The 16,268-nt window shown below is 48.5% G+C and overlaps 1 protein-coding gene across 1 annotated transcript in view; it reads right to left on the minus strand.

Annotated features, from left to right (window-relative positions):
* The window catches only part of DPYSL2 (dihydropyrimidinase like 2), a 130,858-nt gene that overhangs the window by 70,017 nt on the left and 44,573 nt on the right, over positions 1 to 16,268 (minus strand). The gene's annotated exons all lie outside the window — the stretch shown is intronic.

Below are 16,268 nucleotides of genomic sequence, written 5' to 3' on the forward strand. Positions count from 1 at the left end.
CGTCCGCCGCCCAGCCCCCGAGACAGGAGCGGCTGGACGCGGGCCTAAGAGCCCGGCGGCGCGGGGGCGTCGGGCGCGCGGCCGGGGCTCCCTGGGGCGCTGGGGGCGAGGCGTGGCGAGTGCGGGAGGAAAGCTAGCCTGAGGACAGGCGCCGGGCTGCAGGCTTCAGTGGCCTGGCGGCCGGCAGCAGAGTCCGAAGCCCTTAGTACTGCGAGCAGGGAAAGGAGGCCGCGGAAAGGCTGTGGTCCGCTGCTGGAGCTGGAAGAGATGGGAAACCCGGCTCTGAAAGCCCTTTTGGTGCCCGCGGGCCGCCCGTTGAGGCCCACCATAGGGCCCTGCTCTTTTGAGCACTGACGCCCACCCAGATCCATTTGGGAGAATAGAGGGGTGTATTTCACCGGTGCCTGCAGATCTGTCGAGGAGAAATTTGGGATTACAGTGCTGTAGATGGGACTCCACTTCACACAATGGGACAGAAAGAGGAGATGAACTGTGGGGAAGCAGGAGGAATAAAAGAAGGGGAAACTGAGTCATGGAGAAAACCTCCGGAATCAGAGTTAAAAACACAGGCCACTCTTCACTCCCCAGTCAGAGGTACTAGTTACGATTCAAACAGCGTTCAAGGCCTCTCTTCTTGGCACTACCAGTTGAGCAGGCTTGGAACCCCTCACTTTGCTGGTCCAAATTGTGTACTGGTGCTCTTACTGCAGAATCCCTGTAGGAGAAATAAGCCGGTCCACTTGATCCCGAGCAATCTACCAGGTCTCTTTGGAGATGTTGCCCAGGCAGGTACAATGAATAAAACATCTAGGTAGGCCCATGGCTTTGGGTTTCTCTGCTTGAGATCAAACGACAGATCTAGGGATCTGACAGATCCTTCCATAATCTAGGCCATCAGGCAGCCATGGAAAAAAAAAAGGGGGGGAATCTAATTGGCTCATACCTGCTCAGCAAAGATTAGCCAGATAAATACAAAATAATCCTGGGGCTACTGTGAGCCCACGTTCCAATGTCTTTCTGCATCTGGCCACTTTGGATGGTTATTTGTCTCTCCAGAAGGTGTAAGATTGTATTCTTTCACTCCTATTCTGGTAAATTCTAAAGTTCCAGAAAAGAGCTGTGGGGGATGCAGCAAGCTTCATAGCTGGTTAATTCATTCAAGTTCCAATTAGCTGTGCATCTTGAAAACAAAGTAGAAGCACTCTCCCCACCCCAACTATATGATGTGCTAAGAGCAAAGTGACTTGATGTCAGCAGGTATTGGTGTCAGCCTGGAAGGGTTAAAGTCACAAGTCTGCAAAAGCTAAAACGTGCTCTCCTACCAGTGAAAGCCAAATGTAGGTTCCTAAAGGGCTGGGGGCAAGTGTTCTATTAAATTATGAGTAAGATACCACTAGGCAAGCAAGCAAATAATGAGACTCAAATTAATTTAAAACAGAATGACTTCTAATTAAATTGTCTAATATTCTTGTTAAAAATTCCTGCTCCTGAACTGTTTGATCTTAACAGATTTAACTGTATCTTATTTACTAATTTGCGAATGAATAGTTTGCTTTGTAATAAAATCTTTGAAAAAAAGATTGAGAGAGTTGGAAAGCAGGGGGGGAGCAGGGAGAGAGGAAGAGAGAGAATCCCAAGCTGACTCCCTGCTGAGCAGAGAGCCCTACGCAGGGCTCCATCCCAAACCCTGAGACCATGACCTGAGCTGAAACCAAGAGTCAGACACTCAACCAATTTAGCCACCCAGACGCCCCTGTAATAAAAGCTTTTATGTCATTCTTATTTGTATCAGCCTTATTTCTATAGCCATCCATATGAGGTTCTTAGTCCATGATAATTGACATTTCCACTCATATATATCCAAAGATTTAAGGTTTAAATTGAATTGTCTGTTCGGACTGAAGCCTAAGAGTATTTGGCACAAAGAATATACCAAATAGTTTTAATTGGGCAAGGAACTATCTGCAATTTACATTTCTTACCATACTTACTGCTCAATGCAATGCAGAGAAGTAAAAGGGATGGGGAGGAATTTTCCACCCACTCTGCACTAATAGACTTGTTAATATACACTGTTTTTTCACATTGTCTCTAGACAAACGCTCAATGAAAATTCCTGTAAAGTTACAAATCATTATCCCTGAACCAAATATTTTAGCCTATTCCTGGGAATGATTTTTCTAAACTTTTAAAAAATTAAATGCATATCATAGTGCCTGGGTGGCTCAGTCGGTTAAGCACCTGCCTTCAGCTCAGGTCATGATCCCAGGGTCCTGAGATGGAGTCCTGAGTCCAGCTCCCTGCTCAGTGGGGAGCCTGATTCTCCCTCTAACCTTCCCCCCTGCTCGTGATCACTCTCTCTCTCACTCTCTCTCTCAAGTAAATAAATAAATCTTTTAAAAAATTCACAATTAAATGCATATCAAACACGAAAAAAGAGCATTGTACCCAGGTTCTGTATCAGTCTCTGACCACAGCCCCCTCTGCAGCTTCACCTCCTGTGCCTTGACACCCATGCCTCGATCCCCACGCTCAGGGGACACATGCGGACAGTGACCAACACACACGCTGCCCCTCGAGGCCATGTGCCTTCTCAAATCCATGCCCTGCCCTGTGTTGTTCCCTTTACCTCCCTCCCTTTTCTCTCAACCCTTCCTCTAAAAGTGAGCTTAAAGGCCACCTCCACGGTGCTCTGTCTCCCTGCTGCCTCCTAAAGCATCAAGCACAACCCCCTCTATTCACCGCCACTGGAACATGCCTCCTTCCCTATTGTAATTATTTGTCCTTTTCTTCTGTCCGAGCATGACTCCTAAAAGCCAAGATCCTTGCATTTCTTTTTCCGGTGACCAGTACACTGCCTGACGTGTGGCAGGGGCCCTCGATGTTTGGTATATAACTAAATGCTGTCCTTGCTATTCCAAGAGAATGTCCATGTTTCTTCCATGTCACCGCCATGGTGAGTTCTTAATGTCAACAAAATCCCCAACTCAGCCTGTCTCTTAGCACTGTTGCCTTGCTGGGTCTTCCTTCTCTCCTCCAAGTGCCGGAAACTGCAAGAGAACCTTGTTATAATGCAGCTCATTATTCTCCGTGTGGGCGTAGCTGCCTGAATTTTAAGCTAAGCATCCCCTAAACAAAGCTGCCACGTACCACCATGCCTGAGAAAATCCAGGCAGGGAGCATGCAGTTCCGAACTCTAGAATCCTACAAGGCATCTCGAGTCATTTTTTTCCTGAGCATTAGTTTCTTAGAGTGTTCTCTTCTCCACCCTCCCATTATTCTATCCACGTGCCGCGTGGTACCCTTTACCACGTTCTACCACCTACACTGTACCATCCTCACCGCTACCATGACCAGGCCAGCAGGGTTTTCCTTCCATTGCAAGTTGGAGCTTGCAGAGCCTAGGAACTCTTTCAAAACTCTTCCTCGTGTCTCACCCTGACACGCTGTTACAGGGCCTGACAGGCTGTTGGGGGAAGGGGGGCTCAAGAGGGATGACGTCCAGTCAGGATTTTTAAGATGTTCAAGTCATACAGCCTGCCAGGAACTGGGGGTGGGGAGACGAAATGCAGGGGACGGGGACGCTGCAGGGTGACTGGGCTGTTTTCAGTTCCTCAGCAGCCGGCTCACTCTGCGTCCCTCCTGGGACCAGGCCCGCCGCCGCTCTCGGTTTCAGCTTCCCCCTTTGGGAAGCTGCAGTAGCCGGTTCTGCTTGGACGGCCCCCCTGGGCCTCCCTGTGTGGAAGTGCAACATTCAGGATGTCACAGAGCAGGGAAAGCCCAAAGCAGACATTTCGACCAGAAGAACAGAGCCCAGACGTGGCAAAGAAGAGAACAGCCCAAGTCCCCCCATGGCTGCAGGACTGCCACCAAGGGCTACGGCCTCTAATGCAGTCTGCAGAGGTTAAAATTGATGCAGTGGTAAAGAGAAGGTACCGGAATTCTTCCTTGCCAAATACTAAGGGCACTGACTAGGACACTTGAGCTGGAAGTGATGCCTTCTTCTCTGCAGATGGAATCCGGCCAAACGGTCGTTTTCTTTGGGTGCATAACCGGTTCTTCAGGGGCTGTCTGCAGAGGAACAGCCAGGGGCTGCCCTGTCCAAGCTTTTCCAGTGGGTGCATGCTTTACCCAGGGTTGCAGAGTGGTGACCCATGAGGGTGGAAGTGACTGGCCCTCTGAGCCAGACGCCACTTTTGCGAGCACTGGAAAGAGTATTGGTCAACTCAGTAGGGGATATGAGAGCACCCCGACAAAGTCCCTACTGGGTGAAGACAAGAGGCTCATCTGTCCCAGTCCTGTCGGACATTGGGACACAGAGGAAAGCAAGCACTTCAGAATCTAGTAGCCTTTGGCTTTCTCCTCTTATCACTCCTTCATTACCTACCTTGCACTTCATCCTCTGTGTGACTACAGATTTTCCCTGGGGTCTTTTCTGCTTCCGCGTTGCAGACAAACCCCAGCTTGCTTTGACCGTCATGCCTCAGGCCCGCCCTCTGGTGGTGAATGAGGAGAGTGCGTTTTTGTCCCCTCTGTCCTCAACTGAGAACTAGGAAAGGGCCTGGTCCCGGGGTTCCTGGAGTGATTTTGCCTCTGCATTGGAATCAGCTGGGACCCCCTCAGACCTCCTGATTAGAATCTCCAGCGCTAAGGCCCAGGGATGTTTTTTAACCAGTTTACCTCCAGCCAGGAGCCCACCACATCCTGCTTTTTACAGGAGAGGAAGCTGGGAGAACATGGGCTAGCGCTCAGGTCTCAGGCCTACCCAGGGCTTTTCCACTCCCCAAAGTACATCAGTGGCCCTGCTCTGTACCCCATGGGAACAGCTTAAGAAAGAGTGGTAAATATTCCCGCTATCCTTCCACTTGATTGCCTTCTAGTAAAACACTCATGTAGTCAGCAGGAGGCAACTAACATTTATTGAGCACCTGCCGTAGTCTACGCAAAGCAGAGTGCTTTAAATACATCTTATTTAATCCTCCCCAGAAACCTTGCTAGGGATGTCTTCATATCCCTATTGTAGAGCTAGGAGAATAAAACTCAGAGAAACCTCTTGTTCCAGACCCAGGTGCGTGGCAAGAGCGAGCACAGGATTCTAACCAGATCTGTGTGACCCCAAAGCCCGAGGCGCCAGTTCTTTAAACAATAAAGTACCTCCGTAGCAGAAACCAGGACCCACCTTGTGAAAGAGGTGGGTGTAGGTGGCCTGCTGGCTCTTTCTTTACCCCTTCCCAGTCCCCCGGCTGTCACCACTCGAAGCTCCAAGGACTTCCTACATTCCTTCGGCACTGCCCCTTGTCTCAAAATTAATTCTCCATCTCTCCTTCTTCATTACCCAGCAGGGTTGAATGTCTGTCAGTGGCCAGCTCTCCTCTCATTGGAAACATAATAGATGGACACCAATGTTTAAATGAGCAATGAACCCTTACAGTGCTACACTGGAGCTAAAAGCGTAAGGCCCTGATTGGCGGCTTGCCTAGAGGAAATGCAAACTGTTTGCCCAGACTGCCCTCATCCTTTCCCACCCTCATCGTGCCCTCCCTGCCTCCCCTCCACAGCACCCCGGTTTCCTGCTGCTGCTGCTGCTGCTACTGTCCCCTCCTCTTCCATTCACTGCAGGGATGTCTCCTTCTCACCCTTCAATGCCCTCTTCCGGGACACTCGCCCTGACCCCCTATCTGAAGTCGACCCACATATTCGCTACCTTCCCTATCTCGGCAGCCCCTCAACAGCGGGGATCGCTGGGACCTGGCCCTCACCAAGCATGACTCCACCTGCAGGTCTGCCCGTGGTGCCTGCAGGTGGGTTCCCTTTTCCAAGCCCACACTTCGGGCTCAGGCTGCAACACACTTAGGAAATAAAGCAGATGCTTGTCAATCTGGGCCCTCCTTGGTTCAGAAGCTGTGTCAATTCCACAGACAGCTGTGAAAACGTGTGAACGGTGTGTCCAGAGAGTCTTAAGTAATCTGTCAGGAGCTTCAGTCTCTTAGAAGATCCAACCGTGTTCAAATACTGAGAACGACCCACTTATTCAAAAACATTCTGTGCCTCTAGCCCATTCATTCAAACAGGTTCCCTAGAGACCTCTTTGGGGGCGATTTATTAGCTTAGTCTGTGAATTTTTGGAAGTAGTCCATTTGGATACTGTAAAGATATAAAGAATTGCTGAATTTTCCCTTCATCAGATTGGGCTTCCTGCCCCCCTCCTCACTCCCCTCTCCTCTGCCCACCCACTGTTTGTCCTCGAGTTAGAGTTTATTATCCAGTATGTGCCAGCCCAAGAAGACCAAAGGGTAATCGGGAGGTGAGCTCACAAGCTCCTCACACACGGCCCCTCCGTGGGCTGCAAGGCCTTGTGCACGACGAGACCATGGGGTGAGGATGCATGGTGCTTCCCCAGCCCCAGAGAAGCTGTGATCCTCTGCCATGGGCCCCAGCCCCACAATGTCACCCACCAAAGACTAAGCACCATGCAACTTCTGAGCATGGCCAGCCTCCCTCAAGAAGCAGAACGGGACCCTATGGGACACAAGTAGGTAAGGAGGTCACTGAAAGCAACACCAACCGGAGTAGACTGTCCAGCACATATGTGGGCCTTTAAACCAAATTCTACATGTATGGGCCATGTTGGCTTCGCGTAGGCATGCAGTCAAACCAGGAGAGGAATAGGAGCGCCTCAGGAGTTCCCCCTCTCTTCCTCAGGAATTGAGGAACAAAGGTAAATTAGCAAAATGGCCACTTTAAGGTGATTGGCTGAGACAGGAAGAAAGTAATCCTGGGACTCCCAGAGACTAAGGGCCACTGTCTCATTGGGGTGTCGCCATCCTTCCTGTACTGAATTCAGGGCCCTGCCGCTTCTGGATCTTATGCTCTCCTGAATCAGTACTTTCCCCAAAGTGCAAATCTGACCCTGTTACTCTTCCCCTTAAAATGCTTCCATGGCTCCACGATTCCTTCGTGACAAAGTTCAAAATCCTTAGCACCGTGTCCAGGCTTTCTGCAAGGTCTGGCTTCTGCCGACTTCTCATGCCTTCTTTTTTTTTTTTTTTAAAGATTTTATTATTTATTCGACAGAGATAGAGACAGCCAGCGAGAGAGGGAACACAAGCAGGGGGAGAGGGAGAGGAAGAAGCAGGCTCATAGCAGAGGAGCCTGATGTGGGGCTCGATCCCATAATGCCGGGATCACGCCCGGAGCCGAAGGCAGATGCTTAACCGCTGTGCCACCCAGGCGCCCCCTCATGCCTTCTTGAGCACTATTGGCATCGCTGTTCTACACCCCATGCCCCAGCCACGTCAAGCTCTTTAACGTCCCTAGATGTGGCAAGCTTTTTGTAGCCTGTGTCTATACTCATATTTTCACCTCCCCCAGCACCGCATCCCCTCTCTGACCCCTCACACCATCACTTCCTCTATGCAGCACTCCTGAGCCCCCAGCTAGAGCTGACCACTCCTTCTGTTGTGCACCACTGGGCCCTATAAAGTCTCCTAGCAGAGTGCCTGAAGCAGTTTCCTGTGTTATTTCTTTATACACTCTCTCCTGCTAGACAAGAAGCAACTTGATGGCAGAAGACTATACTTTCTTTCTGCAGCAAGCACCATAAGGCCTTGCATACACACACAACACATTCTGAAAGGATGGATGGATGGATGATGGATGGATGGATGGATGGGTGATGGATGGAGGGAGGGAGGGAGGGATGGATGGATGGATGATGGATGGATGGGTGATGGATGGAGGGAGGGATGGATGGATGGGTGGGTAGATGGATGGATGAATGGATGGGTGGATGGATGGATGGATGGATGGACGGATGAGCAGGTGGATGGATCAATGGATGGGTGGATGATGGATAGATGGGTGAGCAGATGGATGGATGTGTGTGGATGAATGTTGGATGGGTGGGTAGATAGATGGAGGGAGGGATAAAGAATGAACAGAAAAATAAATGAACAAGCTCCCTGAACAAAAGTCTTAGTTATAGAATATAGTTACACTGGGATTTGAGTCTAAAATGATCTTCCAAGGCACAAAGTTCATGACCAGGCTCTGTCTTAGGCCCCATCCATTTAGTCCAAGTTCCCAGGAAGACCAGGTGGCACTCATGACAGCCATTCTCTCTGGCCAGAGAAGACTGCAGAACTTCCACTTTGGCCTGGGTACCTCTAACTTGCTACCAGCATCACTGTGTACTTATAGATGGATTAGGCCCTCTCTGGGAGAGACTTTTCATGTGGCAGATACTTCTAGGATCTGCAGACACACATGTCTGCAGACACTTCTCCTTAATGGGAATGGGATAGAAGACCTTGAATAAAAGACATTTTTACAACACTGGCATCCTCCTGTGTGACAAATATCCTTGGTTGGTATGGGGGACGTTCAGAGAGGTAAAGGCAGGATGACCAACTTTACCCTGTGGAATGTTCTTTCAATCCAGTATTGAGACAAGTGCTCCTTAACCCTTATCCTTCCCCCTCCCACTATTTTTCCTCCCCTTTTTTTTTGTCTTTATCAAGTCTTTTGGCCATTTTTGCCTACAAAGTGCCAGAAGCAGTCATCATTTGCTGGACAACCAAGGCTATCACCAGAGCTGCCAAGGTCTGAATCCTAAACTTGTGAACCCTGGAGAACCAGCAGTCTGAGACCTTCCCTTTCAGCCCTCTCTAGGGTCAAGGCCAGAGCTGAGAGATGGTGTGAGCCCCACATCAATCCTTTCCTGAGTCTTCCTCTGCTAGGGAGGCCAGGTCTGGGCATTCACATGACAACCTCCAAGTCAGATGGTGGAGAAGAAGAAGGGAAGACTACATCAAGGCCATTTTAATTTTGACGAGCAAGGATGCAGCAAAATGTAAGGCCGCAACATCATAATAAAAAACACAGCATGCGGTATCAGGACACACAGCCATTCCTGGCTTAAGCCAGCCCTTCAGCCCATGGATAGCCACAGCCAGTCGGCCAAAATATAGCTTGCTTGCATCACTATTTCAGCCCACTGAGGTTAATGCTCAGCAGCAGTTCTTATTGGGACAATCTGGGAGTTTCCCCCATTTGCTTGTGAAAGTTAATTTGATGCTCAGGATGACAGCAATGATCAGGCCAGTGGACCATGGTCCAACCCGTCCTCCGCATCACCTTCCTAGGATAGCAACCTGACCAAATGCCTGGTTCTCCCTCTCTCGATGGTATCAGGGACCTCCTGACAGCTTCCTCCAGGCCCATTTAGCATGCAAACCTCGAGTAGCTCTCCTGTGGCCATTGTGTCTACTCACACCAACCAGCGAACACATCCCTGAGAGAGATGGTGTCATCTGGAAGGTTCCAAGCTGTGGCTCTCATCAAAGCATGAGGAATAGAGTGACCCAAATGGCTTCATGCTCTCACTGCCGAAGCCACCAAGACAGGAAGTTCAGGGGAAGAACTGCACAAGATTCTTTGCTGGCCTTTTCATCATCTTAAAAGCACCCTCTAGGCATTAGTTTACTCTGTGTGGTTATTATTCTCTTGCCTCAAATGTCCTGCAGATAACAAGAGGACAAAAAAGATCTTTGATCAAACATGGAGGGCTTCTTTTCTATTCCTTGTCTCCTCATTTTTTCCTCCTTTCCCCACCCTGTCAGGCTCATGAGGTTTGCCTCAACACCATTGTAAACATCCGTACTTGCCCCCAATCCTATGAATGCCCCATCATGTTGTTGACCACATTCTTCAGCTTCCAGACAAGTCCAAATGGGATGCAAGTGTTGCAAGGCACCACAGTCAGGGTTATGTATTAGGTATTTTTCTCTGAGAGGGGATTCAGTATTTTTCAGCTAACAGTGGCCTCTTATTCCACCATCTTCAGTTACCATTGCCTCCCTTTTCCTGCAGGGACCCTTTGAAGGAGGAGGGTCCTGGAAGTTGGAGTTGAGGCCCACACCCTCCCAGATGCCATCAACCCCTATGACCTGGGTCCTGTCTGGCTCTTGCTAGTCTCCCTTTTGAGGATGGAAGTCCAGCCCTGGATCCCAGCCTGGTGGATTCCAGGAACTGGGATCTGATATGTATGGAGGACCTCCCAAGAAATGGCAGACTTCCCACAGAATGGCAGGTCTCCTGCAGAAAGACTGTTACCTGCCTACCAGCTAGTGCTTCTCAGACTGACCTACTCTTGGACCCCATCCCAGGGCTCTACTTCACTGATGGACCACTAGCCTTTGCACCTTGGAGATGCCCCTCATCCTCCACTAACCACTGCAACTGCTACCCATTTTGCCTGAAATGGGATGCAAGAGAGCTGAACTGTTTGATGGACTGTACTTGCCTGACTAAAGCACCAGTCCCAGTCTCTGCCCGACAATCACCTTCCTTCCATATCTATTCATAGGAGGACCTAGGACAGATCACCATCCCTTCCCACCGGAGGAACCAAGCGTTCTGCCTGAAAGGTATTAGGAGGCAACACCTTCTCCTCACACTGGGTGTGTATCTCATCTTGTACATTCAGAGTGCAGTGGATAGAGCCAAGCTGGAGTGGAGGATTCTCCATCCGTCCAAGACAGTCAAGTCTCCATAACTCACCAAAGTTACAGCCCAGAGATGGGTCTTACACTTGTGTGGGGGACAATATGAAGCTCTGCGAGTCTTTCCTCTGAGCCCCATCTTGGCTGTGTGACAACACCAAATTTATCAAGACAGACAAAACATGACAAATGCCTAAGAAAGGGAACCACTTGGGACACGATACTACCTTTCATGCCTCTTCCATCCAGGGAGCTTGGCCTTGTAAGAGAACTTTCTTCCATGAGGCCAATGTTCTACATCTGCTCTGTCCAACACAGTAGCCACTACCCCCGCCCCCACCCATGGCTGTGGAGCATTCAAAACACGGCTAGTGTGATGGGGGAGGGGCCTCAATTTTTAATTTATTTTATTTAAATGAATTTTAATGTAAATAGCTCCTTGGGGTTATGGTTGTTGCGTTGGGCAGCGAAGATCCAGAAGTCAAGCTTACAGTGGGCCTTAAGTGATGAAGAATATGCAAGTTACAAACTGGTAACCCATGGGCCAGATCAGCCCAGACATAGATTTTGTTTCACCATAGAGTGTTTTCAATGGATTTTTAATTTGGCCAACATTTTAGAGTGAGGAGACTTCTCATGAAAAAGCTGCATTTTCACCTTCTTCTGTAAAGCTCCAGCCAACTCTAGTGTCTGTTCCCAGGTGGCACCAGGTGGCTGGAGCAGGGTAGCAGCTGCCCCTGGAGAAGGGTCCCGGGCTCTGCTTGTGTGATCTCCACACCCCACTGACCCCTCTCACACTGAGGCTGAGTTACAGTTACTATCCAGCATTGACCTTCACCCTCTTCATTCATGACTGCTACACATCTATCTACCTGGTTCTAGGAAGCCTTGATGTAAGGTCTGCTCTAGCCAACCACACACCTCACCCAACTTCTTGAGCAAGATTTCTCTCTGTCTGTGACTTTGAAGAGCCTTTAATAAGCAGCAGAAGAAAAGTGACTTATGAAACAGCTGCTATTCACTAAAAATTATTATATACATTATCCACTGAATACTATGAAATCAGTGGCATCCATCCCATTTTACAAATGAAGAGACTAAGGCTGGAAGAAGTTAAATAATTGAATTGAATAACTGGGCCCAAATCGGAAAGCCAGAAAGTAACATAGCCAGCATTCTAACCGGATAAATCTGACTCCTATGCACTCCATTTGTCCACTGCACAAAGTCATTTACACTCCAATTACCCTGCAGAAGCCCCACCCTCTCTGTTATCTCTCGGTTTCCAGGCCATTTCTCCACATTGATGCAGGGTATAGGCGATTGGATCAGTCTTTCTTTGGCACTTAAGTGTGGCAGAGGCTGCTACCAGCTCACAAAATCCATGTCTCCTCTTCTGGGACACAGAACTGCACCACATGTCCCCGCCTACTTAGCAACTAGATGTGGCAGTGTTCTAGCCAACTAAAGGGGGAAAGGAGACTTATGGCTGTCTCATCTAGAGACAGAACTCTCTCTATGCTCCTCCAAGCTCCTTCCTGCTTCTGGCTGACTGAGATGTTGCTCCCCAAACAAACTTAGGAGACTCATGTTAGTGGTAGAGCCATCAGCAGCCTGAGTCTCTAATTAACTGCACGGAGCAGGTGTGCCCATCCCCACCTGCTGATCAGTAACACATACCTTGAATGATTATATGATACAAAAATAAACTCCTCCTGTGCTTGAGCCATTATGTGTATTGGGGTCTATTTGTTATAGCAGCATAGTCTATCAGCCCCTATCATAATGCTGTTTGGATTTAAAATTTGTGAAACACACACACACCCCTCACCTTCTTGACCCCACAACCTTGCCCTGCCCTTATCTTCAGCCATTGCTTCTAGGGCTTGGTGAAGCCTCATCCCCACAATGCATCATCAAGCCCAGCTGAGTCACCTTCTCCATCCCAACTGAATTCCACAGGACAGGAATCACATGACCAATTCTCAGCAGCACCCTTATATTATTCCTCTTACCCTGCAACCTCCTGATCCTGGAGCCATCCTGAAACTCACTATTCTTGCACCAATACTGTAGAGAGATGCCAGAGAAAACTCACACTGCCTTAAAGACTGGAAGAGAGAATCTCAGAAAAGCCCTTGATTTGGTCACGCCCTCAGCTGTGTGTCTCCTGCTGTCATGGACCTCACAGTCTGGCTGGCCAGACAGACGCAGAACAAGGCACTACACATGGAATGAGTATTTCTAGCACAGAATCATGTATGTCCATCTTCTCTTTGCCTACAATCTCATTGAAAGAAGACAACCTGTTCAAGGGTTCTTTCTTAATTCATGTTGTGTCCCACCCTCTTCCTCCTGAACCTCATCCTTTCCGCCACCTGCTCCCTTCAGCTTAGAAACACTCCCAGCCTGTCCCATCTCCCCTAGCCTTGTGTTTTTACCGGCTACTGCCCTGGCATTGCTCTCCCTCACAGTCAAGTGTCACGGTCTCCACTTCCTCAACTGCAGTTCCCACTAGCTTCTCAGCCACTGTCATCTGGCTCTTCCCCTAACTGCACTGAAAGAGCTCTGGCAAAGAGCCCCCTCCTTGGTAAACATAAGGAAGATTTTGCAGTCTTCATCTTAATTGACCTCCCTGTGATGCTTAACATTATCACCTCTACTGTTTTTCTTTGAGTACTCCTCCCTTGCTTCTTGGTGCCTTTCTTCTGGTTCCCCTCATACCTTTATGCCCTTTCTATCTCAATGTTCATTCTTACCCCATCCTAAATGTTGATGATTTTTTTTAATTTTATGTATTTATTCGACAGAGATAGAGACAGCCAGAGAGAGAGGGAACACAAGCAGGGGAGTGGGAGAGGAAGAAGCAGGCTCATAGCGGAGGAGCCTGATGTGGGGCTCGATCCCAGAACGCCGGATCACGCCCTGAGCCAAAGGCAGACGCTTAACCGCTGTGCCACCCAGGTGCCCCATGTTGATGATTTTTGACATTATCTCCTGAGCATCTTTCTCTGCCATGTTTAATGATTAACCAGAAAGTTAACCACTTAAATGTTTCTGACTTCTAAATCTTCATTTCTGATCCCTCCCAACCTTCATTCATTCAACCAACAAGGAAATATTAAGTGCCCCCTACATGCCAAGGGATAGGGTAATGAGGGGGAAAAAATCTTACAACCTGCCCTCACGGAAGTTACATACCATAAACAGGTAAAGAAATATATACATGATAACTACAGACTGCACTAAGCACTATCAATGAGATAAACAGGGGATAGAAAGATGGAGGCCCTTTTTTAAATATATACATTTTTTATTTATTTGAGAGAGAGAGAGTGAAAGAGAACACAAGCATGGGGGAGAGGGAGAGGCAGACTCCCCACTGAGCCGGGAGCCTGACGTGGGCTCAATCCCAGGACACTGGGATCATGACATGAGCTGTAGGCAGATCTTTAACCGACTGAGCCACCAGGTGCCCCAAGATGCAGTCATCTTAGATATAGTGGTCTAGGAAGGTCTTTCTGGGCAGGTGACATTTAAGTGGGGATTTAGTCCCAAGAGCAAAACTCAGGTCTTTGCCTCTGGAGGGAAAATTCTGGACCTAGCCTTGGGCAGAAGTCAAGACTTTGACCCCACAGGGAGAAGTCACAACACGTTGACCGGGAACTGAGTTTAGGACTTTATCTCTGAAAGGGGCTATCAGGGCTTCATCACTGGCAGCAACGTTTCAAAGTCATTCTGTGAATTGAAAGTGAATATATAGTCCAAACTCTGAAGAGCCAATCATGCAATCATCTGGGAGAAGAGAGTTTACCTCAGGGAGTACGAAATGTGGGAAAACTTTTGAGTTTAGGATTAGGTGGTGTGTTTTTAGAACAGAAAGGAATCTGGTGTGACTGAAAAGCTGTGAGCAGAAGAGAGAGACAATAATAAGTATGGCAGTATGAAGACATTGCCATAAGTCCTCAATATACTCCTATCTCGGGTGGGGTCTGAGTGCCCTCCCTTTTAACCTGACTAGGGATGTCACTGCTTCCACTAAAAAAGTCTGCGAGAAGAGGTGTTATTTGCCTTCCAAGTAACAGGTCATAAAAGATGATGTTCTGAATTCTGAGCCACCACGTAAGGAACCCAACTATCCTGAGGCTGCCATGATGGAAAGATGCACAAGCCATGGCGAGATAGATGGAAGAATTCCAATGGGCAGTTCCAGCTGAGCCCTGCTTTCCTGCCATCATTGCCAAGGTGCTAGATGATTCCATTCCCAATCGTGCAAGTCACTGCAAGCTATTCAAGTTTCCACAGATGAGTCCCCAGACATTGTGGAGTAGAGACAATATATCCCTCCTCTACTGTGTCCAGATTCCCAGCCCACAGGATCCATGGGCGTACTAAAACCATTGTTGGCTTTGCCACTGCATTTGGGGGTAGGTTGTTATGCACCAGTATCCACCTTGCACGGCTGAAGTGAAAGCAGTAAGGAGGGGCTACATGTGGAGGACTTTCTAGGTCATGGAAATAAATTTAGATTTTTATTTTGTATTTAAAAGGAAACCATTTGAGGGCTTTAATCAGGGAGCAACAAAATCTGATTCATACTTTCTATATATTGTTCTGGCTGCCATGTAGTAGGGAGGATTGTTGGGACACAGTCTATAGGAAGGTGAAGCTGATCACGACTAAGAGTAGGGTGGGGCCAGTAGCCCTGAGAGGAGTGGACAGGTGTGTCACTTTGGGGATAAAGTATTAACAGTTACCACTTTTTCAGTAATTACTGTGCCAGGCATTGTTCCAAGTGCTTTACATGTATTAACTCAGGTTAATCCTCATAATACTTACATTTAATCCTCACAAAAACCCTGTGAGGTGTGGGGGAAGACAGAGATTAAGGAACTTTTTCCAGGACCCAAAACTATTAAGTGGCACAGCCAGGAATCAAGCGTCTGCAGTCTGATCAGAGTCTATGTCCTTCTCATTGCTCCTGGTAATGGGAATCATGGCTGGATTGGATGTAGGGAGGTGCAAGAAAACCATCAAGCGTGAATCCTAAATCTGAGGCCTGACTGGAGGGGAATGGTGGAGCTCCTGGTCAATATGAGAAAGCCGGTGAGAGCAGCAGGCTGTTGTAGGGGTGTGCGAATATGAGGCTAGTCAACATTTCCATGGGGGTGGAAGGGATTTCCATTTGAGGCATGGTAATTTAAGATGTCTTTTAGACACCAAGTGGAAATAATAAAGTGCTCAAGTGAGAGTCAGGGCTTAGGTTAATTATTTAGTAGTCTTTAGCTCATGGATGATAATTGCTGTAGACTGTTTGTGTCCTCGCAAAATTTGTACACTGAATCCTAATCCCCAATGTGGTGGTATTAGGAGGTGGGGCCTCTGGAAGATGATTACATCATGGGGCCAGAGCCCTCATGAACGGGATGAGTGCCCTTATAAAAGTGGCCCCAGAGGGCTCCCTTCCCCTTCCACCAAGTGAGGACGCAGGAAGAAGAGCTATCTATGAACCAGGAAGCAGGCTCCCACTAGACACCAATCTGCCTGTGCCTTGACCTTGGATTTCCCAGCCTCCAGAACTGTAAGAAATGTCTGTTGTTTATAACCCACCCAGGCTGTGGGATCCTGTTATAGCAGCCTGAAGGGACTAGGACAGTAGTTAAAGCCAGACGACACTATGAGACCACCTGGGGACAATGTGAGGATGGTGGACAGAAGAGGTCCCAGCTCTGATACTTCCACTGCAATTAGAAAAAAAAACCTTCC

This window comes from Ailuropoda melanoleuca, chromosome 5 (genome assembly GCF_002007445.2).
Source record: "Ailuropoda melanoleuca isolate Jingjing chromosome 5, ASM200744v2, whole genome shotgun sequence".
Classification (NCBI taxonomy): domain Eukaryota; kingdom Metazoa; phylum Chordata; class Mammalia; order Carnivora; family Ursidae; genus Ailuropoda; species Ailuropoda melanoleuca.